This window comes from Arvicanthis niloticus, chromosome 5, assembly GCF_011762505.2.
Source record: "Arvicanthis niloticus isolate mArvNil1 chromosome 5, mArvNil1.pat.X, whole genome shotgun sequence".
Classification (NCBI taxonomy): Eukaryota; Metazoa; Chordata; class Mammalia; order Rodentia; family Muridae; genus Arvicanthis; species Arvicanthis niloticus.
In genome coordinates this window covers 31,498,219-31,525,265 of record NC_047662.1, presented here as the reverse complement: position 1 = coordinate 31,525,265, position 27,047 = coordinate 31,498,219, and the positions used below count along the sequence as shown (strand labels likewise).

At 43.7% G+C, this 27,047-nt stretch overlaps 2 long non-coding RNA genes across 3 annotated transcripts; one reads left to right on the top strand and one right to left on the bottom strand.

The window, feature by feature from the left end:
- Nucleotides 1–261: 261 nt before the first annotated feature.
- Nucleotides 262–18,213, bottom strand: LOC143442360 (uncharacterized). Its single transcript, XR_013110471.1, has 4 exons — nucleotides 18,023–18,213; nucleotides 10,962–11,078; nucleotides 1,365–1,429; nucleotides 262–530 (listed from the first exon to the last, which is right to left on the bottom strand). It is a non-coding gene; the product is annotated as an uncharacterized LOC143442360 (long non-coding RNA).
- LOC143442361 (uncharacterized) lies at nucleotides 9,677–26,419 on the top strand. Of its 2 annotated transcripts, XR_013110473.1 has the most exons (5): nucleotides 9,677–10,239; nucleotides 18,452–18,510; nucleotides 20,899–21,051; nucleotides 21,162–22,646; nucleotides 24,482–26,419. It is a non-coding gene; the product is annotated as an uncharacterized LOC143442361 (long non-coding RNA). The 2 variants fall into 2 exon arrangements; XR_013110472.1 differs by having other exon boundaries at nucleotides 21,162–26,419.
- Nucleotides 26,420–27,047: the final 628 nt, after the last annotated feature.

Sequence of the window (27,047 nt, the reverse complement as noted above, 5' to 3'; positions counted from 1 at the left end):
ACAAAGTAGATATTGAAACTTTAAACAGAACAACATTTGACGGTCTTAGAACCAGTGAATTTAATTATCCCCAGTGATAGATCGATCTGGAAACATTTGAGGCATTGGATGCCTCTAGTTGTAGACGTAAGTTGGTTCCGTTCCTGACTCCGAGCCCTTTACTAGAGGCCTGACTTTAGTCAAGTCGCTTTGGACAATTTACTGGCCTCTCCCAATTTATGACTCCCAGTTTGTTTAAAACAGAAATGACAATATGCCAAATTATGGCACAAAAATCATACATTTAAAATATATTTATTTTGGGGGCAGGTGTGGTAATGCTCTCCTTTAGTTCCAGCCCCCGGGAGGCAGCCGCAGGTAGATCTTTGTGAGTTCAAGGCCAGCCTAGTCTACATAGTGAGTTGCAGACTATTGAGGGATACACATCGAGACTCTGCCTCAAACAAATACATTTGGGCTGGAAAGATGATGTTTCCGGATAAAGACATCTGCTTGCAAATCCTGACAACATGGGTTTGATTCTCCAAGATCTACATGATAGAGGAAGAGAAGACTTCAGAAAGTTATTCATGGTCCATGTAGGTTTAATCTCCCATACAACAAATAAAATTTGTGTTTTGTTTTGAGACAATTTCTCATAACCCTTAGCTATCCTGGAGCCAAAACCAGACCAGCTTTGGACACAAAGATCTGCCTGTCTTTGCCTCCTGAGTGCTGGATTTAAAGGTATAGGCCAACATGCCTGGTCAATAAATAAAATACGTTTAAATTTTGAAAGTATATGCATATGTTTAACCAAAAAAAAAAAAAATACTGTCTTAACATCAAAAGGTTAGACAGTTGTGGTGCACATCTATGATCTCACCTCTTAGAAGGCTGAGGTAGGATAGTTCTGAGTTTGAGGCCAGCCAGGGCTACATAAGCAACAATTCGCCCCCAAAAATCAAAAGGTTAAATTTAAGTATGTATGCAGCTCAGAGCGGACAGTCCCTCCCCCAATCAATTTTACCCTCCTAAATCTCTTTTTTGAGTGGGTACAAGAAGTATTCAGATCATCCGTGCATCTTAAGAGCAATAGCAGGAAGAGGAGATGAAAGAGGCCCAGTGAGATGGTTCCTGAATTAAAAGTGCCAGCCAAGTGAGCCTAAAGAGCCCTGTAATATGCATCGAGATGGAAGGACCTCCACACGTTTGAAATGGCATGCATGCCCACATACATGCATGCATAATACATGCGTAAATTAAAGACCATTTCCTTACCTATAAAACTGGGATGATAATGTATAGGGTTGCAATGAGAAATAGAAGCAAACTTTCTGAAGTCGTTTTGTAAAACAATGATAGAAAATGTACACATAACTTACAGCCACTATGCTAAGGAACTGCTCGTTTCAGCTGAACATATAGGTGCATACGCTTATGACTCCCGCTACGGATAGAAGGAAAATATTAGCTGTGGCGGAGTTGTCTGTACATTGCTGGAACTATATTTGGCCTTTCCTATGTACCGAGCACTATGCTGCCTTATTCCAGTTCCACAACTGTGACAAAACAGTAGCTTCCAGCCCTTTCTTTTCCTTTGCTGATACTGTCCTGTGCCGAGACCACGACACGATGCTTCATCTACAATTGACTCACATCTAGCACGTGTTCAGCAAGTGCCTTGAATGCAGAATAATCATTTCCTGAGCTAAGATGGATGGGGAAAACAGTAGAGTTATGAATTCGGCCAAGATGGACAAAGAGGCTAAACCAACCCCTCGAGAGGAGAAGCAGAGTCATACGCTCTACCCCTGGGCTGGACCCCCACAGGAGGGGTCGACTGTAATGGAAGAGCTATTCGATTGCATTTTAGAAATATGCTGTAAAGTATTGGACTTGAGTGGGCAAGACAAAGGGAGAGGGAGACCCATTAAAAGACAGAAAGAGGGCCGGCACAACGGCTCAGTGAGTAAAGGCACTTGCTGGAAAGCCTGATGACCTGAATTCTATCCCTGGAACCTACATAAAGGTGGAAGGAAAGCACCAACTCCACAAAGTTTTCTCTGACCTCTAAATGGTACTGTGGTATGCTCTCTCTCTCTCTCTCTCTCTCTCTCTCTCTCTCTCTCTCTCTCTCTCTCATGCATGCACACACACCAGTAATAATAATTTGATGATAATCTGTATTTTTTTTTTAAGAGAACAGGCACTGGAGAGATGGTTCAGCAGTTAAGAATGTGTCCTGCTCTTGTGGAAGACCCAAGTTCAGTTCCCATGTCTGGTGACTCACGATTGCCTGGGCTAAGATGGATGGGTAAAACAGTAGAGTTAGGAATTCAGCCAAGATGAGTTAAAAAGGCTAAACCAACCCCTGGAGAGGAGAAACAGAGTTGTACGCTCTGCCCCTGGGCTGGACCCCCACAGGAAGGGGGACTCCAGCTCCAGGGGGATCTGATGCTTCTGGCCTCCAAGAACATGTGCACTCATATGCATGTACTTACACAGAGATACACACACATGCACATACTTTTTAAAATATATAAATATATCTCTGTTTAGGAGAGAGAGGAGGAGGAAGAGAAGAAAAGGGAGAAGGAGGAGGAGAAAAGAAGAAGAAAAGGAGGAGGAGGTGATTAGGCTATGAGGACTCTACCCTTATGGATAAATAGCACTGATGCCTTTAAAGGGCTTGAAAGCTCTATGCCCTTCACCCTCCTACCTTCTACCCTGTAAAAATTTGGCAACAAGAAACTATCTCAGAAGCCCAGAGCAGGACCTTATCAGACACCTTGAGGACTTCCGGCTTCCAGAACTGTAAGAAATGAATTTATATGCCTTACAAATTATCCAGTCTTAGGCATTTTGCTACAGTAGCAGGAAGCGCTGACAGCAGGGAATATATTTCCAGTATTTCTGCTTTTCCTCCTCAGTGAGCCCTATAACCAGAATTGTTGGGGTGGGGGTTGCTTGCTTGCTTGTTTGTTTTGAGACGGAGTCTCACTGTGTAGCATTGTCCAGCCTGGTCATCATCACTATGATGACCAGGCTGGCCTCAAACTCATAGAGAGCCACCTGCCTCTGCCTCCTAATTGCTGGGCGCAATTATCTTCTGATGTCTTTCTCCCCCTATTAGGTTTTTTCTCTCTATAGTTCCTTGTGTTTCTGGCACAGAATTGATAATAAATATTTATGGAAAATTTGTGTCTAAATAATAAAGTTAAGGAGGTGGCTCTGAGACTGGGGGTATGGAAGATGGGAAGTTGAGAGGGGGTGGGATTTTGGTTTGGGGGTTTTGAGTTTCAGACCCCAAACTGTAGCTGATAAAAGAAATGGAGGACAGACTTGTAATCAGTCTGTAAGCAGGAGTTGCCGCAGTGTTCGAATATCGCATATGTTATCACCTTTTTTTTTTTTTTTTTTTTTTTTTTTTTGAGTAGGGGGAAGGGGGGTTGGGTTCAGCACATTCCAGATCTGCAGAATCGCTTTGTCTCTAAGAGTGCTACCCAAGTCTCCTCCCTTATCTCTCAGGGTTTCAGACACAAAATTCTGGCAGTTCATCTGGAGCACTTCCCAGCCTGGCTGGGAGGACAGCATGGATCCTTGCAGCCTGGCTCAGAGGACTGTGTGCATCTGTGCAGCCTGGCTCAGAGCCTGCGTGCATTCGGGCAGATCCTGTATCCTCTGGCAGGAAGGCTGATGGCAGACAATGGCCTTTGGGAGACCGTTGTCTTACTCCCCCCTAAGGCAGGGCCCCAGGCTGCATCTTGAGTCAGGGTCCCAGGTCACATTTAGGAGTTGCCAAAAGAAATAGCAAGGATGGGTTAAAATCTAACTTTGGGGTCACACTGACCCAAAACTGAATCCCAAATCTGCTACTTACTGTGTGATCTGGGAATTGTCCTCGCTTAACCTCCAAGAACAAAATTAATACCCAACTGAAACAGTTGATATAAATTAAGGAAAAAAATATACTCCTTATAAAAACACTTGGCTCTTAGAAAACAATGGTTAACAGTTATTACTTAGAACAAAGAAGCCATTGTCTGTACCCCTGATGAAGGCCACCAGCGAGCAAAATAGGATCTGAAGTGTCAGCACACTGGCTGGTGCCACCAGAACTGCCTCTACTATCTCGCCAGAAAGAGTCTCTACAGTCCCTACTTACTTTATAGCTATCTTTTGATTCAGACTCAGAAACTGTGTGCTTGGCTGCAAGTGGGACTAAAGTAAATCAGTTAGGAATCTGAATGCCTTTGCCTACAAATAACCAAAAAACCTGGCTGCAATGACACGGTTTTTTTTTTTTTTAAATGTTTTTAATGGCTCAATATCAAAGCCAGTATCTTCTGACACCCACGCCCCCCCCCCCCATCCCTGCTCCTTTTTTTTTTTTTTTTTTTTTTTTTGAAACAGGGTCTTATTATGTAGCCTTAGCTGATCTGAAATTCATCCACCTGCCTCTGCCTCCTGCGTCTCCTCCATACTCCCACTGACTCCTATCTTACCCTTACAGTTGTAAGTTTGGTGCTGCAGCTGAAACTGTCTCATCATATTTAAGGAAAGAGGAAAGGGAAGAGGCAGTGTCTGAAACTGGAAAGCTGACGTTTTCTCGACAACCCACAAAGCATAGCCTGTTTCCTGTCACAAAGCCAGATCTCATGGTGAACTGAGTTCAGCTTCCCTGTCTCTTAGGGGGACCTTTCTAAGTTTCATTTCACAATGTGTCTGAGGTGCCCAGAAATCCTAGCTTTCCCACAGCAGTAAGCATTCACACATATTTATGGTTAAGGTTTCTATCGTTGCAACGAAGCGTTAGACCAAAAAGCAAGCTGGTTTATTCAGCTCACAATTCCACATTGCTGTTTATCATTGAAGGAAGTCAGGACAGAAACTCAAGCAGGACCGAAACCTGAGGGCAGGAGCTGATGCAGAGGCAACGGAAGAATGCTGCTTACTGGCTTGATCTTCATGACTTGCTTCCCATGGCTTGCTCAGCTTGCTTTCTTATAGAACCCAAGACCACCAGCTCAGGGATGGCCCCACCCATAGTGGGCTGGACTATGCCTTGTTGATAACTAATTAAGAAAGTGCCTTTCAGCCGGGCGGTGGTGGCACACGCCTTTAATCCCAGCACTTGGGAGGCAGAGGCAGGCAGATTTCTGAGTTCGAGGCCAGCCTGGTCTACAGAGTTCCAGGACAGCCAGGGCTACACAGAGAAACCCTGTCTCGAAAAACAAAAACAAAAAAGAAAGAAAGAAAGAAAGAAAGAAAGAAAGAAAGAAAGAAAGAAAGAAAGAAAGAAAGAGCCTTTCAGCTGGGTCTTATGGAAGCATTTTCTCTATTAAGTTTCCCTTAATAGAATTGTGTAAGTTTAAGTTGTGTAAGTGTAAGTTGACATAAGATCAACCAACAGACTCACAAATTCTGTATTGGCTTTTCTCCCTTAATTTGTCAGGCTGGAGACAGAGTGTTTGCCTAACATGCCTAAAGCCCTGGATTTGATTCTCAGTATTACATAAGCCAGATGTAGTGGCACACACTGTAATCTTATCATAAGAGAGATGGGGGTAGGAGGATCAGACATTCAAGGTCATCCTGGCCTACCAAGTGAGTCCCATGTCAGCATGAGATGTATGAGACTCTACAAAATTGTCTCCTGACCTCCACATGTCTACTGGGGTGTGTACCATGTCCCTCCAACCCTCCAATATACACACCACTACAATAACAGTAATTATAATGATTTTTTTAAAGAGAAAAAGGAGGGGCTGAAGGGATGGTTCAGTAGTTAAAAGTGCTTGCTGGTTCTTGCAGAGGACCTGGATTTGGTTCCAAGCACCCACACTGGGTGGGTCCCAGCCACCTATAAGTAATTCCAGGAGATCCTCTTCTGGCTTTCACAGGCACCTGCACATGTGGTGTGCTTACAGAAAAGCAGGCATACATAGTTACACTTCAATTAATTTTAAAAGAGAATGGAATTGGTTGGGCCTAGTACACTAGGAAATTAACAGTAAGCATTGTTAGCTTTGGTGGTGGAAGGTGTACTCTCTCACATGTGGGATAATGCCTGCTATCATTTAAATCTTGACTGTGCCTCCAAAAGGTACATGTTTTGAGCATGGTTGGTCCCCACTTATGGCACTATTTTGAAGGCTGTGGGTCCTGACTGGTGGAAATAGGTGACCAGAAGTGGGACTTTGAAGGTTATGCTCACTCATAATTCTAATGTGCCTCCTCTGTTTCCTGGGCGGCTGTCATGTGAGCAGCTCCGCACCCTCCTCTGTGATGGCCACAGTACGCTCCTGTCCCTTTCTCTTTGAGGGGCTGAGATCCCTCTGAAACTGTGAGCCAAAATGAATTGTTCTTCTCTCAAGTTGTTTCAGGCAAGCAGTCTGCCACAGTAACACACCTTGCCCAAGCATGTGGAGGCAGTGCCAATGAGCGCTGTCCAGAGAGAATGACAGACGCACACTATGTCAAACCTTTTTGAGGGCTCAATATCAACATATACCCTTCTCTCTATTCTTGCCCTTCAAAAACTAAAACAATCCCCAAACATCAAACAATTCTTTTATTACCTAAAGAGTAAGCACCACATTCACTTTCTATCATAAAAATGGGATATCATTCCATCCAGCACGGAGTTCAGGATCACCAGATAACATTCACACTTCCTTCAGTTCTGTAATGACTCCATCCCTGTGCTCTGTTGCTATGGTAGTTTGAATTTAAAAAAAAAAAAAAAAGAGCCCATAAGCTCATGGGGACTGGCACTGTTGAGAAGGGCGGCTCTGTGTGGTCTTGTTGGAGGAAGCATGGGCTTTGAGGTCTCAGATGCTCAAGCCTGACCAGTGTGTCACTCTCTTTCTGCTGTCTGCAGATCCAGATGTAGAACCCTCAGCTCCTCTCCAGCACCATGTCTGCATGCACGCCACCATGCTCCCCTCCATGGTGATAATGGACTAAACCTCTAAACTGTAAGCCAGCCCCAATTAAATGTTTTTCTATACAAAAATTTTCATGGCCAGGCAGTGGGAGTGGGGTGAGGGGCACACCTTTAATCCCAGCACTTGGGAGGCAGAGGCAAGTGGATTTCTGAATTCGAGGGCAGCCTGGTCTACAGAGTGAGTTCCAAGGCAGCCAAGGGTATACAGGGAAACCCTGTCAAAAAAAAAAAAAAAAAAAAAAAACCGAAACAAACAGCAACAACAAAAACAAGCAAACAAGCAAAAGGGCTGCCATGGTCATGGTGTCTCTTTACAGCAGTAGAACACTAACTAAGACAGTCATCTATGGATTGAACTTTAAAGTTAGCCACTACAATACGCCACATCTGTTATATCAGAGTGTGAAGGGGAAGAAAAGGAGATGAGAATTAGGTATAATGTGTAAATATTAAGTAGATATCAAGAACCCTTCCTGTTGCTAGCTTTTTAGTGTATGTATTCTACATTTAAAACTTTATTCTACATTTTCTTCATCTCCAGTCAACATGTCAGTTCACTGGGGTCACAGCAATGAAAAGAGGAAGAAGGCCTGAAATCGCCATGCCACTGTCTTAAAAACCCCAGTCCCGGGTAGCACATAGCTCTCGTGTTCACATTGCATCAAGGAGAACTTGCTCTACATAGTGTCCATTTGGGACAATAGCTAAGTTTTTCCATATGTGGACCAGATCAGTCTTTATCCATCCTTCCCTCCTTCTGTCTCTTCCTCCCTCCCTCCCTCCCTCCCTCCCTTCTCTCTCTCTCTCTCTCTCTCTCTCTCTCTCTCTCTCTCTCTCTCTGTCTGTGTGTGTGTGTGTGTGTGTGTGTGTGTGTGTGTGTGTAGGGAGAGGTCAAGGTCATGAATTGCTTTCCATTTGATTATCTATCTCTCTATTAATTAATTTTTATTGTATGTATATGGGAATTTTGCCTGCATGTTTGTGGGTGTACTACCTCCAAGCACCAGAAGAGGGCACTGGATCCTGCCATGTGGGTGCTGGGAGCCAAACTCCAGTATTCTTCAAGAGTATTGGAGTTCAAATGCTCTCAACTATTGGGCCATCTCCCCAGCTCTTCCACCTTATATTTTGAAACTGGGTCTTCCACGGAACCTGGAGTTAGTCATCTCTGCTAGGCTGGCTGATCAGTAAGCCCTGAAACCTTCCTAAATCAAGCCCAGGAATTATAGACAGACAACACTGTATCCAGCTTTTATCTAAGTGCTAAGGAGTCTGGGACTTTACCCATTAAAGCAGCTCCTCAGCCCTAAATCTTCTTTCTCCTGATATTGCAGAGCCTGGAGGCCTATCCTATATAATAGTCTCATAGTTTTCCATTCGCTTTTTTGAAACAAGATCTCACTATGTAGCCTAGACTAATTTCATACTTACTATGTAGCTCCTGGCTGGAATTCATGGCCGTCCCCCTGGCCCAGCTTCCCGGGGGTTGGAATTACAGGCGTTGGCCAGCACACCCTCATATATTTACAATTCTCTTTGTCTGATAATAAGCCTGTCATTGTAACTAGAGATATGTATTCAAGAAAGGTTTAACAGCAGTTTCTCCAGGAGAGTAAATCCTGATTTGTAGCATTTTATAGTTTTTTTGGTTTTCTAGTTTTTCTGGATTTTTGGGGGTGTGTGTTTAAATACTCCCAACATGGCTAAGTTTTAACCATCAAAGTTGCATCACTAACTATAAAGCCAAGAGAAATTCACAACAGAATAATGGTTCTCCAAAAACGCCCACATCCTAACCTCTGGAAGTTGTAACCCTGTGACCTTTAGTGGCAAAACTGACCTTGCAGATACGATCGGACTAAGGATAGCAGGTGGGAGAGCATCCCAGATTATCTGGACAGTCAAACATAATCACACAGAGCCATAAAAGGGAAGGAGGGAAGACAGAGTCAAAAAAAAAAAAAAAAAAAAAAAAAAAAACCAGCAGATAGCACTAGAGGTACAGCTCTGGTTCTCCCAGTAAAGCCCTGAGTTCAGTTCCCAGCAGAGGGTGGGTGTGGAGAAGGAATTAAACAACAATAAAGATCATAACAAGAAAAGGAAAGAGTTTGATCAGGTGATGATAACAGTAGCCATCTCGGTGATGTCACTCAGAGTGTTGGGGGCTTCTGAGAGGCTGGAAAGGGGAAGGGGCCAAGCCGAGGCTGCAGATCAGTGGGATGCTAGCTTAGCCTTCTCCAGGTTCTAAATTCAATCATCAGTGTTGGTGGGTGGGGAGTAGCACAGTTGATTGGTTGGTTAGGGAAAGGAATTGACACATAATTACTCTTCAGGAATTCGCTTTATTAGAAGAAAGCGCCTGGCCCATAGTTTCAGGATGGGTGTGGAGGTGAGACAGCATTAGAAAGCAGAGTACAAGGTACGGAAACAGGGTAACAGGAATAAAGGAGAGGAGAGGCTTCCCTTTAAAATCTGGAGCTTTATTAAGATAGACAGCTTAAAGGAAGTGTAAAAGAGACAACCATCATAACTGATGGGGTAGGAGGCGGGGGAGTGGTATCCCAGAGAAAGTATCCTTGCCAGAAACCCTACCGAACAAAGGAAACATTTGATTTTTATATCTGTTCTGGGGGTAGCAGGAAGTTTCACCCAAGGATAGCCTATGTGACAAGGAAAATGGAGACGTCTTTAATGGGTAGGACCATATAGTAGGAGTTGTAAAACCACAGGCTTAGGGCTGTGGAGATGACTAAGCAGTTAAGAGCACTTGCTACTCTTCTACAAGACCCTAGTTCAATTCCCAACACCCGGGTGGCTTTAACCCCTGAAGCAGGAGACACACACACACACACACACACACACACACACACAATGGAAAATAAAATCAATTAAAACAAACCAACAAACAGGCACAGGATGGACAACTTTCTTAACTCTCTGTCCCAAGGAGGGACCTGCAGGAGAGATCTGGCCAGCTCCTTAAGGGGACAGTCCATAATCTAACACTAAGTAGAAAATGGAGAAGGAGTGGGAGGAAGGAAGAGGACCAGACTTCTCTATAGACCTTCAGAAACAGCACAGTGGAAGCTGTGGTTTGGAGGCAGGGTAGCACGGATCATCATAGTGGTCAAACTTGCTATCAAGCTTTTAAAGTCTTTAAAAGAGGAAGGGTGGGATCAGCTTTAGCTACTACTTCAAATGCATACTGCAGCCTTGGTTTGGTTTTCCTTCACCGGTCTCTTCATTTTTCGCCTGGGACCCATGGAGGCCAGAAGAGGACTCAGACTCCTCTGGAACGGGAGTTACAGGTGAAATTGCTCTTCTGGAAAGTACTAGCATATATTGACAATGTCTGTTTGCCCAATCCTCATTAAAGTTGGAGAGGCTCCCATGTAAGTGAATGTGCTAGGCATGCGTGGTCACTCCTGGCAGAGATCCTCTGCTGACTGTGTAATCCAGCATGTAAACTGCCATGTGGGTGCTGGGAGTCAAACCTAGGTCCTCCACAAAAGCAGAAAGTGTTCTTAAACGTGGAGCCATCTCTCCAGCCCAAACCAGCTGTTTCTTCCCTTTTTCAGAGACTCTCTACTAGATGTAAGTGTATTGGTGGTGATGGCAGTAGGGTTTCATTTTGTTTGAGTTTTGTTTGGTTTGTTTTGGGTTTGGGGTGTGTGTGTGTGTGTGTGTGTTTATTTTGTTTTGTTTTAAGAGTAAGAAATCAAGGTTTATTCCAACAGGTGAGAAAGTGAAAGCAAATAAGGAGCCCACCCCCCAGAGCCAAGAGCAGGCAAGTCAAGCAGCTGGCTCTGTAAACCAGGCCACCTTGAATCCAGAGACTGGTCTGCCTCTGCCTCCCGAGTGCTGGGATCAAAAGCATGCATCAGCACTGCCTGCCTTGGAGTAATTCTTAAAGGTTCCTTCTTAGGCCCTTATTTATTGCTCTTTCCAGGAATGATGCAATCTTGTTATTAACTATTATCTTTATCCCAACGTCCCTCTGGAGTGTCTGACTTACTTTGATATCGCTTACCTTTTCTGAACAACTTTTAGTTGTTGGGAATGACATTAGCCAGCACACATTTAAATCGCCACAAGATGGCAGCCTTACCAATTCCGGCTTCAGGGAGTTTGTAACCCGTTCCTTCAGCTGGAAGGGGAAAGCATTTAAGATTTAAATCTTAAGACTTCTTGAGATCCTGTTCAATCTTGATTCTTTTAATATATTAGAGGGTTTTTAAAATTTTTACAAAAGTTGGATTTATAGCCTCTTCAGATGAGGAAACTAAAATCAACCTTAGTTAACTTGCTTAGTCAGGGTCTGAACCAGAGTTTTCTGCTGACTCCAAAGATGGGTAGTAAGCCCCTCAGTAAGTGAGTAAATTTCATTTGAAAACGATGTTAAGTTTCATTTTGGGGGGGGGTTTGTTTGTTTGTTTGTTGTTTGTTTTGTTGTTGTTTTTTGTTTTTCGAGACAGGGTTTCTCTGTGTAGCCCTTGGCTGTCCTGGAACTTCACTCTGTAGACCAGACTGGCCTCGAACTCAGAAATCCGCCTGCCTCTGCCTCCCAAGTGCTGGGATTAAAGGCGTGTGCCACCACTGCCCGGCAAGTTTCATTTTTTTAAGATTTGTTTATTTTATGTATGTGGGCACACTGTAGCAGTCTTCAGACACCAGAAGAGGGCATAGGATCCCATCACAGATGGTTGTGAGCCACCATGTGGTTGCTGGGAATTGAACTCAGGACCTCTGGAAGAGTAATCAGCGCTCTAAACCGCTGAGCCATCTCTCTAGCCCTAAGTTTCCTTTTTAAACTGCAGGTTAGGGAAAATGAATTTTGGCCAGTCTGACAGAGCAATGTAACCAGCCTAACAAGAATGAAGATGGGCTGTAGACTCATCTTGTGGACCTGGAGAGATGGCTCGTGGTTTGATAATACTGGGGGCTCCTCCAGAGGACCTGGGTTCAATTCTCAACAAGAGGCAAGAACAGGAGGATCTCTGTGAGTGCCCAACAAAGCTGGTCTACATAGTAGATTCTAGGACAGCCAGGGCTGTGTAGTAAGACTAAGTCTGAAAAAAGAAGGAAAGAGAGAGAGAGAGAGAGAGAGAGAGAGAGAGAGAGAGAGAGAGAGAATGGCCCAAGTGTGTGCATTTTATGTAACAGGCTTCAGTGTAACCTCTGACATTAACCTCTAGGAGTTATTGACTTTCTTTTTTCTGCTGATTAAAGAATTAAAAGGCAAGGGAGGAAATCTCAGACACAACATACACAACAAGTAACAGACTTTATTACAGTAAAGAAACACAAAGAGAGAAGAGGACTGGAAATCTGTTTTCCCTTGTAGTGCTGGGGATATTATATATTTCCCGCCTAGACAAGTCTCTGAATTTTAGGTTAGTCAACTTTGACTAACAGACAGGCCCACAGATTTGGGTAAACATGTTAAGGACCTGTCTTAAAGGGTGTGACCATCTTGGACAGAAGTATGGCTGTCGGGAGAAAAAGCCCTCAGTTTTTGCTAGTTTATTGGAAATAGCATATGAGAGGAGAGGAAAGAATTAGATATGACTCACAATCTTCTGTGACTCCTGTTTTGTTTTGTTTTTGAGACAGGATTTCTCGGTGCAGCCTTGGCTGTCCTGGAACTCATTCTGTAGACCAGACTGGCCTTGAACTCAGAGATCCCCCTGCCTCTGTGTCCAGAGTGCTGGCATTAAAGGACTACACCGCCACCGCCTGGCCTGGCACGCCTCTCTGTTGTGGAAGGCTGTAAGGGCACAGAGTACTTCCATTTCTCTTGGCCTTACAACTTCCCTTAGAGGAGCCAGAGGTGTAATTTCAGACACTTGGAGCCTAAGCCTGAAAATCAGTGATTCTTAAGCCTCCTCTGTTTCTCCGGTAGTCCAGAAATGCTCAGGAAACAAAGTGCCACACACTACCAAGCACTGTGGAAACAAAGGTGAGTTCAGACAGGCAGAATCTGCCAAGGAGCTATCAAAGATGAGGACAGATGCAAAACAGACCATAAGGAATGTCAAGACTCTCTAAATGTTGCCATCTTGACCTCAGAAGATCAAGAAAAGACAACTGACAAAGTCGACTTCATGGAGCTGATCCCCAAGGAACACTCTGAGGAAACCCTACTTCCTGTGAGGCTTGAAAGATAGGTGTGAGGTGGCAGGTGACTGGATCAGAGAAAAGCGGTGCAGGGCAGGAAAACAGCCCCGAGGTCAGAAAGTGACAGGCTGCAGAAAGCACAGTCAAGAATGCAAGAAGAGATCAGTGTGGCTGAGCACAAGAATAAAGGGAAATGATGAGGTAGCAGGAGCTGGACCTGATGGTGCAGGCCTTCAATCCCAGCTACAGGTGAGGCTGAGGCAGGATTGCAAGTTGAAGGTTTGCCTTGGCTAAAGAGTGGGTTCAAGATCAGCCTGAGCAGCTCTGTAAAACCTTCTCTTAAAATTTCAAAAGAGTAGTGCTGGAGAGATGGCTCAGTGGTTAAGAGCACTGGCTGCTCTTCCAGAGGTCCTGAGTTCAATACTCAGCAACCACACGGTGTTTTACAACCATCTGTAATGGAATCTGCTGCCCTCTTCTGGCACACAGGTATACATGCAGATGGAGCACTCATAAAGTAAATAGATTTTTTTTTTTTTTTAAATTGTATTAAAGCCGGGCAGAGGTGACGCAAGCCTTTAATCCCAGCACTTGGGAGGTAGAGGCAGGCAGATTTCTGAGTTTGAGGCCAGCCTGGTCTACAGAGTGAGTTCCAGAACAGCCAGGGCTACACAGAGAAGCCCTGTCTCGAAAAAAACAAAACAAAACAAAACAAGCAAACCAACAAACCAAAAAACAAAAACAACAACAAAGAAAAATTGTATTAAAAAGTAAAAAACAAGGATGGGCAGTGGTAGCACAAGCCTCTAATCCCAGCACTCGGGAGGCAGAGGCAGGTAGACCTCTGTGAGTTTAAGGCCAACCTTGTCTACAGGACAGCCAGAGCTAAGATCCCCCGTCTCAAAAAAAGAAAAAACCAAAAACAAACAAAAACCCTCAGTCATGGTGAAGCCTTTGCCTAGCATGAGTGAGGCTCTGGGCTCAATTCTCAAGACTGCAGCAAACAAACAAAACAGGAAAATTTAAAAAGACAGACTGAAGTCAAAGGACCAGAGGAAACCAGATAGTACAAAGTCTCACATCCTAGATTAAAGATTTTGGACTCTCTTCCAAGGAAGACCATTAATATAACATTTTGTGTCTTTACTTTTCAAACAAAACATTTGTATAGAACCCTGAAATATAACGGTATTAAAATGGGGCTATTTTCATGGAACGGCAAATGAACAGACATTAATATCTTGGGCTTCCTTGTTTTCCTCTTCCCTCCCCCACTTTTCTGCCCCTCTTTAGTTCCGAAGCGGGTTTAGCTCCTGACTTTATTTATTCTCTCTTTTCTAAAGCCATACCATGGTGAAGGGGAAAATAAACACAAGGAGACCAGAAAAGGAAGCTGATGCAGAAGTCAGGGGCAAGAGATAGCGATGGCTTGGCTTGTGATACAACAGTAGGAATGAGAAGAAACGAAGGGATTTGCTGATGAATAAGAGTGGGCGGGCGCTATGACCTACCTACCTGTGGGCATGGATGTGAGGAGGCTGGGTAATGGCCTATCACTAGTTTTCTGGCTTACACAGGTAGACGGATATTTTCTTAGGCAGACAGGGTCCCCTGAACGGGAAATAAGGGATTACCTTCATGAATGTTCCATTTGAGGTGCTGTGGGGTTTCCTGAATGTATGAGTAGGGACTGGTCCTCAGAAGCTATCTGGCCAGCAGACATGGATTAGGAAGGAGTTTTGGGCTTGAAAGAGTGAGACGAGGAAAGGACTGCCCTGAACTGGTCAGAGGGGGAGTTAGAAGAGAAGGCAGAGAGAAGATTCAGAAGAAGCAACTAGAGAGAGACAGAGAGGAAAACCAGACAGGGTGCCATCATCCCACCCGGGGCTGAAGGCAGGATAGGAAGGTGCTGGAGAGATGGCTCAATGGTTAAGAGCCCAGACTGCTCACAACCGTCTGTAACTTAAGTTCCCGGGGGAACCAATGCCCTCTGCAGGCTCCTCCATGCATCTCGGGCATTACACCTAAGCACAAGCACACACTCCTTTCAGAATGTTACTAAGGGAAGAAACATTTTTTTTAAAGGTATGGGGGGGAGAGCCGTCAGGCACCATGCAGGAAGAGTTGCAACAGTCAAGGAGGCTCACCAGCTTCCGATGCTACTGGAAAGGCACGGCCCCAGGGACTTTGACCCAGTATTGCTTCTTCCTACTTATGTGCTTTCTCTCTTGTCATTGTCATACTCCTCATTTATTTGCCTTGGTGTGAGTGGACACGGGGAGACCCTCACTGCCTATACCCTGGTGTGATTACTTCCTGGGCGAAAGTCCACTCTTTTGGGCGAGTTTCCACGCAAATCAACATGAAAATGAAAGTTCTTGAGATGGTGCTGTTTAGATGAATTAAGATTTTGTGGAATTCCTGATCTGATTTAAGTAGTTTTAGAAAGTTAGCTTGATTTAAATAATTTTAGGAAGTCAGGGTAGTTGAGAGAAAGTTTAAAGTTAGAATCAAGACTAGAGTGTGTCCCTTCCTCATAGACTGGCAAGAACTGCGTGAGTTAGAGAACAGAGCACAGGGAGGGCTCGAGCACTGCAAGCACAGAATTGTAGTAGCAAGAAAAATAGGCTGGGAACAAGTTAATGATCAAAGAAGGCATTCACTGTGGATTGGGCCTTAGTTCCCTGGTCTGGTGGTAACAGGTTTCACTGTGCATGATGAAACAGAAAGGTTTTGAGTAAAGAATAAACAATTCTATTACGAGTATAAAAACAGAGACCAGATGATTAGCCAGTCTAAGCTGACCAAAATGTCAGAAATAAGACATAAGACAGATGACCTGTTCCTTAGTAAATCCAGATTGTCTTCAGTCAGGTACAGGGAGAAACTTGCTACTATAGACTTGACCTGCTTAAACTTCGTTAATCTATGACAAGAGAAAGACTGCTTTCGGGTTACAATGAGCTTGTGAAAAGAAAATTCAATAAGAGTTGTTTAGTTAGATATAAGTCTCAAAAAAGAAATAAATAATCCTGTTGTAATTTCCTCTTGTGTAATGATTTTAATCTGTTTTTGAAGAATATGTATTTGTGGTGATGGTTTAGCTTGTGGCTAGGAGGTAACTTTCTTTCTAAATAGAAAAACATTGTCTTAGGGGTATAAAAGGGGTTAAGAAAAAAATAAAACGCTAGAACCTACTATTGCATCAACCACTTTGTGTGTGTGTGTGTGTGTGTGTGTGTGTGTTTGATTCCCGCCTTTCTTTTCTCTAATAGCTGGCTGCCAGCAGCAGCAACCCCCATCACTTGCTATCAGCACTGACCCCTGTCAGCTGCCATCAGCACTGACAGTGATCACTGATGCCACACTTCACTGCCTGCCTTGGTTTACCCTGTGATGTCAAAGCTGGCCCTTGACAGAAAGCCGGAGAGATGGCTCAACTGTTAAGGACACTTGATGCTCTTTCAGAGGACCCAAGTTCAGTTCCCAGCACCATGTTCACCCATAGCTCACAAGTGCGTGTAACTTCAGCTTCAAAAGATCCGACATCCTCTTCCAGCCTCCAAGGCACCGACACGTAACTACACACATACACACACACAAATAAACAAAAAATTAATCTTAGGAAAAAAGGCACTGTACGTTTGTATTGCATGCCACAGGATGATCATGTGAGAAGGAAAATGGAAAAGAGTAGCATCATGGCCACTGGCCATATCACTGTCTGTAGAGGGGCAGTAGGCAGAGACCACATAGGAGTGGGATCAAAGTGGAAAGAGAGACAACAGAGACAGCAATGTCAGTGTTGGTCATGCTTAAACCTTCCCATGTGAAAAGAAACAGTCAAAATGGGTCACAGAGGAGGGGCTGGAGAGAAGGCTGAACAATTAAGGGCATCCGATGCTCTTGCAGAGTACCTGGGCTCAGTTCTCAATGCCCCTATGCCCCTATGGCACCTCACAAACTTCTGCCACTCCAGCACCGGCAAGTCCAATACTCTCTTCTGGCCTCTGTGGACACCAGGCACATAGACAGTACACATATATACATGCAGGTAAAACACTCATACACATAAAATAGAAATAAATAAATCTAGCAGAGCATGGTGGTGCATGCCTTTAATTTCAGCATTTGGGAATATCCTTTGCAGGATGTTTGATCACATTGTGATCCCTGAGATTGTGTTGTTTACTGAAAAAAAAAAAAAAAACTGTTTCTAGTTGTGGTGTGGCTCAGCCCTAGCACACAGCTTTAATCCATGAGCTTCCGCTCACTGTAAACAGGATTAAATAAAGTGAACAATAGGTCAAGAGGTGGAGCAAGCAACCAGTTGACAGGGAGTGAACATAGGATAAAACCATAGAGAGTAAGAGGAAGTCAGGAGGATGGATAGAGAGCTGCACAGGAAGTAGAAGGGAGGGACATTGGCTTTGAAGGGTTTTTGAGGTGATATGGAAAAGGAGAACTTCATTTTGGGACAGTGAAGTTCCCAAAGGAGGACAAAGGTCAGCTGGGTCTCTGCCTCTCTGAGCTGGCTTCTGAGTCTTTATTGATAAAATTGAACATTTGAGATTTTGTTAAAAACAAACAAATATCTAAAATGTTTAAGGAGTCACAGAATGTTCATGAACATAGTTCTGGAGTCATATTCAGTGTCCCACCCTGCTCATGTATCACTTCCAAAATACCAACAAAGTCTGTGGGCTGTAACTCCAAAATATATTCTAAGTGTCATCCCACGATCCTTTTATCCAGTTATCCACTCCAAACCACCATCATCTCCTACACAGACTGTCAGAATTCTCCTCGGTTGATCCCCTAAATGTACGGCCCTTCCTCACACACTGAGCTTGCGAACTGAACAGGCAGACTTCTGCCTCTTACAGAAACCAGAAGGCATGACCTTTGTATTATTACACTCTCAAAAACCGAGCAAAGCGGGAGCAAAGACAATTCTGAAACCCTAGAGTTTACCTTCACTGCTTGAGAGTCACTCACTATGGCTCTTGGTCGTCCCTCTGAGTCATCCCTTCTCTTCCAAAAGAAAATTAAGTTCACCTGTGTCTAGGCTGCTCAGTCTACTTCCTGCTTCGAGGGGGGCAGAGGTGCAAAGGCCTCTTTTCATCTCATTTGCTCATGTCCTACTTGGCTCTGGATGTAGAAAACTGTGCCAGAACGATTCTCTTTAAAGTTTGGGTATTAAATACCACTCCCCAGCCCCACCAACAGGTAAATATGTTCGAATGTTTGGTGCTTGGATTTCCAGATGGTGACACAGTTTTGAAAGGATAAGATTTGTCCACATGGGACCTCGCTGGCAGATGTAAAGACATGGGTGTGGGTTTTAATGGTTATAGACTGGCTCCACTTCTGACCTGTGTTCTCTATTTCCCAATTTGCCAGAAACGTAACCAGCTGAACTGCACACTCTGCTGCCATGGACAGGAGCAGCTCTTGGGACCGTGAGTGCCACCACACCATGCCCACCATGATGCACTGAATTACCCCTGAACGAATCTGAAATTTAGTAATGACAATGGTTGGGCAGCCTTACAAAATTTTTTTTATTATTTTATTTATACAAAAAGGTTATTTTATTACATACTTGGAAAGGTTAATTTCATAGTATGGGGATTATAGGTCAAATAAAGAACACCAAAAATCATAGCAAGGTGATTTATGCCACTACCAAATTTAGTTCCTAGATAGAGCTGTTCACAACAACCTGTAATTCTACCTTCAGAGAGTAAAACACTCTCTCAGACACCTGCACAAGACACACACACACACACGCACACGCACACCCACGCGCACACGCGCACACACACACACACGTGCGCGCACATACACACACACCACACCTTAAAAAAAGAACTACAAGCTATTGAAATCCTGTTTTGGATTTCTGACTTTTAAAATATATAAGATGGCAAGATGGCTCAGTGGGTAAAGGCGCTTGCCACCAAGGCTGACAACCTGAGTTCAATGCCCAGAACCTGTAAGGTGGAAGAACCTGATACCACAAATTGTCTTGTGACTACAACATAGACTCTGTGGTACTCTTGTGACCATACACATACATATTCACACGTGTAAATAAATAAATAAATAAATAAATGTAAAATAAAGTAGCTGTCATGCATTTGACATATTAGGATTGATATGTTAAACTATGAATAATTCTTTAATTTCTACAGTAGAATTAAAAGAAATGCTGACTTTCTACGCTATGCTTGCAGGCATTGTTTATATTTTGCAGGCTTTTGTATTGCATTCCTACTTAAAACAACGTATGTTTTTTAAAAGTTAGAGGTTCATAATCATAATCAGTTGTTTTTCTTGTTCTAGCAATAACTTTTCTAGCCCTGCCAGGGACCAAACCTATGCCGTGCTTGTGAAGAACGATGCTATTGGGTTATATTCCCAAACCCATGGACATCCGTTCCTCCTTAACATTGTGGTGGAAAAGATAAAGTTGGATGGTGTTACCAAAGTCCGGTGTCCAAAGTCTCCAAGCACAGACATCACCTCACTATCATTTCTGGTGTTCTTTATTGGCACATAATTCACACACCATAAAATCCACCCTCCCGAGTATAATATGTTCCTTCTCATAAGGTTGCACAACCATCGTCACTACCAAATTCCAGAAACATTTTATCACCCCCAGGAGAAGCCATGTGCTCATTAGAGCCGTTCCCTGTTCCCCTCACCTAGCACTGGGCAAACTCTACCTCATGTTCCTCATGTAAGCAGGACTGTGCAGTGTGTGCCCTTCGTTCCCTTCACAATGCTGTCCGAGTTCATCACATTGCAGCGACTATAATGAGTGCATTTTGGGACTCGTTATTTCATTTATGGGCAACTTTTTATTTCTTCATCATTTTTATCTATTCAGCAGTTAATGGACTTTAGGCTGTTTGTGTCTTTTGGGGGAGGGCTATTTGAATAGCCAGTTTTTGTATGAACTCAGTTTTAATCTTGGGTATGTACCTAGGAATAGCAATAGGCTTATTGTTATTGCTATTCTATATTTGTATGAACACAGGCTTTTTGTTTGTTTGTTTGTTTTTGTTTTTCGAGACAGGGTTTCTCTGTGTAGCCCTGGCTGTCCTGGTACTCACTCTGTAGACCAGGCTGGCCTCAAACTCAGAAATCCACCTGCCTCTGCCTCCCAAGTGCTGGGATTAAAGGTATGCGCCACCACTGCCCAGCAATGAACACAGTTTTAATCCGGGTATGTACCTAGGAATGGCAATAAGCCAGACTGTTCTCTGCAGCAGCTGCAGCACCAACTGCTCCCCACCCAATCCGCAGCAATGGATTGGGGTTCTTTTTGTTGTTGTTTAATGATTTTTTAATTTAGTTTATGTATATGAGTACACCATTGCTCTCTTCAGACACACCAGAAGAAGGCACCAGATCCCATTGCAGATGGTTGTGAGTCACCATGTTGTTGCTCATGGTTGTGGGATTTGAACTCAAGACCTCTGGAAGAGCAGTCAGTGTTCTTAACCACTGAGCCATCTCTCCAGCCCTGCTGTGTGTTGTTTGCTTTTTTTTTTTTTTTTAATTATAAGATTTATTTGGATTAGTCATTATGGCTTTGGTTTGCATTTTTCTAATGGCTAATAGAATTTGTGATTTGTACTATGTGTGGTGTGGTGTGGGGTGTGTGTGTGTGTAATGATGGTATGAAAATTACCTTGATACAGTGAGCAATGTATTTATAGATAATGTATTGAGGAAAACAATAGAACACATGAAAAAATGGTTTTATTCTATACTCTCACATCTTTTATTGACTGGTCCCCTCTACAAGAAACACTCTATTTTATCTCCTTATGTAGCAAGATGGACACAGCTGAGATGACTGAGGAGGAAGAGCTTTGAAGGATTAAATTGTCTTCTCTCCACATCCATGTATCTATTTGAACCTGTCTTTCTCTGCTTGGACTTCAGTCACAACATGTCATGGACTGAATGGCTTAGAGAACAAAAAGGTACTTGCCCACAGTTCTGGGAGCTGGCAAGTTTGAAATCAAGGTTTTAGCTGATTTGGCTCCTGGTGAGCCATTGCCCCCTGGTTTGCAAACTGCTATCTTCATTCTAGGTTTTCAGTGGCTTTCCTTGGTGAGTACCTGTGAGGAGGTGGAAAGGTATCCAGTTGCTGTCTCTCACAGAACACTGATCTGACCAGATCAAGGCTCCCACCTTGCTGTGCCCTTATTACTCCCTTACAGGAGTCGTCTCCAAGAGCAACCACACTGGGAGTCAGAACTATACCCTCACATATGAATTTAAGCACCAGTGCCATTTCAACACATTTCCAGGACGTTTTTGTTGTTGTTTTGGTTTTGGTTTTTTTCTTTGTTTTTATGCAGCCCTGGCTGACCTGGAACTCTCTAACATAGACCAGGCTGGCCTCAAACTCATAGAGATATGTCTGACTCCAGAGTGTTGGGATTAAAGGCAGGTGCCGCTATACTCAGCTCTCCTAGAGCCTTCGTAAGAAAGTCCTTTTTATTTTTTTAGACAAATTCTTGTGTTACCGAGGCTGGCTGTCCTCCAACTTAATACGTAATGGCCTTGAATCCTGATCCTCCTGTCTCTACCTGCCAAGCGATAGAATTACAGGCATGTGTCGCCAAGCCCTGCTGTAACTCTCTCCACCCTTTGATTCAGACACAAAGAAATTGGCTTGGGAACTGGAGTGAGAACTGTCCTTACAGAGGATGTGTGTCTGGCTTGCAGCAGCATGCCCACTGTGTGCCTCAGTCACTTTCTAACTCCAGCTCCAGGTGATCTGATGCCATCTGCTGGTCCCCAAGGGCACTCCTGTGAACATATCTGCATACAGACATACGTACACATAATTTAAAAAATAAAACACAAGGCTGAAGAGATTGCTTGATTGTTCAGCACTTCAGAGCATGTGTTCATTTCTCTTGAAGCCTAGACTCAGGCGGCTCTCACCATGTGTAACACCAGCTCCAGAGGGTCTGATGTCTTCTTCTGGCCTCCATAGGCACCGACACACATACATGCATAGACATGCACACACAAACGCATACATAAAAGTACATTTTTTAAAGACACAACTCTTTAAAACTAAAGAAAAAATAATAAGATGAATCTTTAAAAAAAAATTAGTCTGAATTGATATTTTCCTTTTTTAAAGAAGTCAGTCTGACCAATGTGGTGGTATATTCCTTTAATCCCAGCACAAGGAGGCAGAGGTGAGTGAAACTCTGAGTTTGAGGCCAGTCTGGTCTATATATATCAAGTTCTAGTCCAGCCAGAGCTACATAACAAGGTCTTGTCTCAAAAACAAAATAAAACAACAACAACAACCCCCCAAAACAAAACAGCAGCAGCAACAACAAAATCTATCTGTATTTGATTAAGCCTTAACCACTTACATAGAAGCTCAGTTGTGCGCTTGAAAAAAAATTCCGAGGGACAGAAGAGGCGCCAAAGAACAAATTCATCAAAAGGACTGACATAAAAGGACAAGAAGAGAGAGTGGCACAAGGCCCACACTACACAACAGGAAGAGACTGTTGACATCGCAGTTACACAAACCACAGTCCTAGAGGTTTGTGTCTGCATGCTATTGCTATTGCTGTGTCTGTGTGCATGAAGTGTGTTTGTGCCACTGTGCATGTGTGGACACCAGAAGACCAGTGTCTGGAGTCCACGGCCCGTTCATTTCAGGGATCAAACTCAGGTCCCTCTGGCTTCCAGGGCAAATGCTTTTACTTGAGCCCTTGTGCCTGCCTGTAGCACCTAACTTATACAGCCACACCTTGGGGAGCAGTTCTGGGTACAATGTGTCAGAAACTTCTGGCATTTTCCCAGGAAGCTTTTCTAACTTTACACACTGTGGAGGTATGGCTGGGGAGAAAATTGCCAATGAACGTGTTTTGGAAAAGCTTGATCATTATAATTTCCTCACATCTGGTCCATCTCCTTTGCTATGGTATTCTCCCAACTGAGCTAATGTCAAAGGAGTTCTTTGGCTGCAACTCACAGAAACCAGCTCTGACAAACTTAAGAGGGGACATAAAAGGGCTCATGCCCTCTAATCCCATCATGCAGGAGGCTGGGGAGAGAGGACTGTCTTATTAAGACAGGCCTGGGCTACCTAGCAAGATCATATGTCAAAATTTAAAATACTTAATGAAAGAAACATGTGAAAGATTCATAGATTCAGTACAATCCGGAAAAACTTGCAACCAAAGCAGTCAAGTGTTATATTAAAATATACAGGATCATGGTGGTTCCAGATATGCAGATTACAGACAGATCTCTTGATCCTGCTGTCTACCCTGGAGTTAATCAGCTCCGGGTGGTTTTTGCCCTCTTGTCTCCCACTATTTTTTTTTTTTTCCAAGAGAAAGCACTTCCAATTGGCTTTGTTGTGATGGGATGTCATCCTTTGACAAGAGGGTCTTTGAACCGTGACTGACAGCCCTAGCGAGCCAGTGTGCGGTGGGGGAGGGGCCTTCCTCCAAAAGAAAGAGATAGAACCCTGATAGAGGAAAACAACAGATGTCCTCCGCATTCCAACTGCGGGTTGCCAAGCAACGTCTTCCCACGTTTTAAAATACCATATACAATTTTTAAAATGCTTCTGTCTAACATAATATGATTATTTCAAAAGCAAACAAAAGACACACTCAGCCCCTTCCAACAGGACACAACCCTTGTCCAGTAATGGCATCCTTCCCCGACCCCCACACACCCTGAGTTCCATCCTCCATTGTGATTTGTGGGCAGATGACAGATTTAACCAACACCGGCCCACAACACACATGATTCTAGGACAAGAGAAGGACAGTTACCTTTTGGGGGACTGGTAGGAAAGCTTGAGACAGAGTTTCTCTGTGTGGCCCTGACTGTTTTGGAACTCAGTCCATAGACCAGGCTAGCCTGGAACTCAGAGATACACCTGCCTCTCTCTCCCAAGTGCTGGGATTAATGTTGTCCACCACCACCCAGCTAACTGTCTTGTAAATATATCTAACTTTATGCATAGTATTATTTGTAACTTATACTTCTTACACCCCCTCCCCCCATACGCACAAATGATACATAAAGGAAGCAGTATGTTCTCGTTTACAGTCTTACCTGATATGTGTAGGTTTCATATGGTTGGTTGGTTGGTTGGTTGGTTGGTTGATTGGTTGGTTGAGAATTTAGATTTTTGTTTTGTTTTGACCTGGGGTCAGGGAGAGTCTTTGGTGGGGGCTGGCCTAGAACTTTGTATATAGACCAGACTGGCCTTAAACTCACAGAGATCCTCCAGCCTCTGCCTCCAGAGTGCTAGAATTAAACATGTGTGCCACCACACCTGACTCTGTTTTCGTCTTATGTTTTTGCTTGCTTGTTTGTTTGTTTGTTTGTTTTGTTGTAATTATATGATGCCAGCGAAGGGGAAAGGTTCTCATCAGTGCGGTGCTTCTGTAGGCCAGAAGAGGGCAGCAGATCCCTTGGAGCCGGAGTTACAGATGGTTGCAAAGCTCCCTTCTCCCCCTCTCCTGTGGGTACAAGAAACCTTACTCAGGTCCTTTAGAAGAGCAACAAGCACTCTTGGCTACTGAGGTATCTCTCTAACCTCTCTCCGTGGCATTTGTAATTCTGTCCTCCCATCCCCAGTCAGTGCCATCTGGCCGTTGGCTGGCCAGCACTTTATTTGGTTTAGTGTTTTGCCAGGTGGGCTCTAGAGCCATCAAGGTAGCACGTACCAACTCGCACCTCCTGATATTACACCCTTGTGTAGTGTCCTCCTGCCTGAAGTATACTCCAGAATACTTCCAAATGTTGGAACAGCATTGCTGTCTGTCCTCTTCTCTCACACTGACCACTCTGGATTTCAGCACTGCATTCGCTCTGGACCCTGGAGATTTCTCTGCACTATGAATCAGTTCTGTACCTCTTTTCTTTTTACCCATTGTGGCTAAGCATTCGGAACAATGACTTCTCAGGTTATCTAATCTACGGAGATTACTGAAATTGGAAGACTGTGTTTTGACTTTCCCTCCTTCCGAGTAGAAAAGAAACTCTGTAAGATCAGGGAAGACGTTCCCTCCTTCAGGTCACCTGGTACCCAAAGGCACTCATTTCATGGTTAGTGAGTGAATAAGAGAAACCAAGGAAGGAAGAAATGGCAATACTGTGTATGTGCTTTCTTGCTGGAAGAAAGAAATAAGCCCCCCCCCCTTCTTTTACTTTTTTTCTTTTTTCCCTTTTCTTTCTTTTTTTTTCTTACACAGAAGATCATTGCATTAATTAGTTTCTTTTAATTTAAATACTAGAAAGGCACATAGAAGACTGCTGTCCACCAGACACGATTCTCTCTCACAAGTGCAGACACTTTACCCTCTAGACAAATATCATTGTTTAAACCACAAATAAATCTTGAGTTTATTTCTTCTATTGATTTCTTTGTTTTGTTTGTTTTCTTAAGACTGAGAAAGCTTCCAGGGGAAGTGGAATTTGGCTATGCTGACTTAGTTTTGGTCCTGACAGGACATGGATATCTACTTGTTAGCAGAAAAGGAACAAAATTTACCTGCACACATGTTCTTTGCATTGGTAATTATAGAGTCCACTCCTTGACTGACTTGAAAATTTGAATTGTTTAGACTCACATCCCATAGACTGGGGCATTTGAGCTGGTCAGTTTTGTGAACAAAAGAAATTCCTGGAGCTGGAGAGATGATTCAGCAGGTAGGAGTGCTTGCTGGTCTTGCAAAGTCTAGGAGTTCAGTTCCCAACACCTATATCGAATCTCTGTAACTAGGGGATCTGATGCTTCTGACCTCCACAGACCTGCAAACTCATGCACATACCCACACAGAGACACACATGCACATACCCACACACAGACACACATCCACATACCCACACACAGACACACATGCACATACCCACACACAGACACACATGCACATACCCACACACAGACACACATGCACATACCCACACACAGACACACATGCATATACCCACACACAGACACACATCCACATACCCACACACAGACACACATGCACATACCCATATGTAGACACACATCTACATACCCACACACAGACACACATCCACATACCCACACACAGACACACATTCACATACCCACACACAGACACACATGCACATACCCACACACAGACACACATGCACATACCCACACACAGACACACATGCACATACCCACACATAGACACACATATCTACATGTAGACACACAAGTACACATAATTGGAAAAGTCTTTTTAAGAAGAAAAGAAAAAGAGATTTTCTTTTAAAGCTGTAAGCAATGGCACAGCCTATAACCCTAACACTGAGAAGGCAGAGGCAGGATGATAGGAATTTGGAGGGCAAGGAAATGAGGGCTCTTAGTTTTTAAAAGATTTATTTGGGGGTGCTGAAGAGATGACTCAGTGGGGAAGAGCATTCACTGGTCTTGCAGAGGATCAGGGTTCAGTTCCCAGCACCCACGTGGTAGCTCCAATTCCAAGAGACCTATTGCCCTGTTATGGGAAATGTAAACAAAATAGACTGTCTTTTCTACCAAAGGGTTAAATAAAACAAAACTTCATTTAAAAAAAATTAGAGAGGACACTTGGCAAAACTTCTAATTTCTCCAGGGACAGCACTTTTGAAAATCAAAATATGTGCTCAAGGGTGCACGCTGCTCTCAAAAGTTGTGCATTGCTTACCAGCTTTACGATTTTGAGTTCGCCTACCATGTAAGCGGCTGAGTTCTCACCCCTTAGAGTGAGGCCCAGGACCCTTTGCATTAGGAATAAAATGAGAGTTCCAGGACAGCCCGGGCTACACAGAGAAACCCTGTCTCGAAACCATCACTGCCAAAAAGGAATAAAAATGATTTGTTTATGTTTATGAGTGTTTGCCGGCATATTTGCTCACCGTGTGCCTGACTGATGCCCATAGTGGCCAGAAGAGGGCAGCAGAGCCCCTGGAAGTA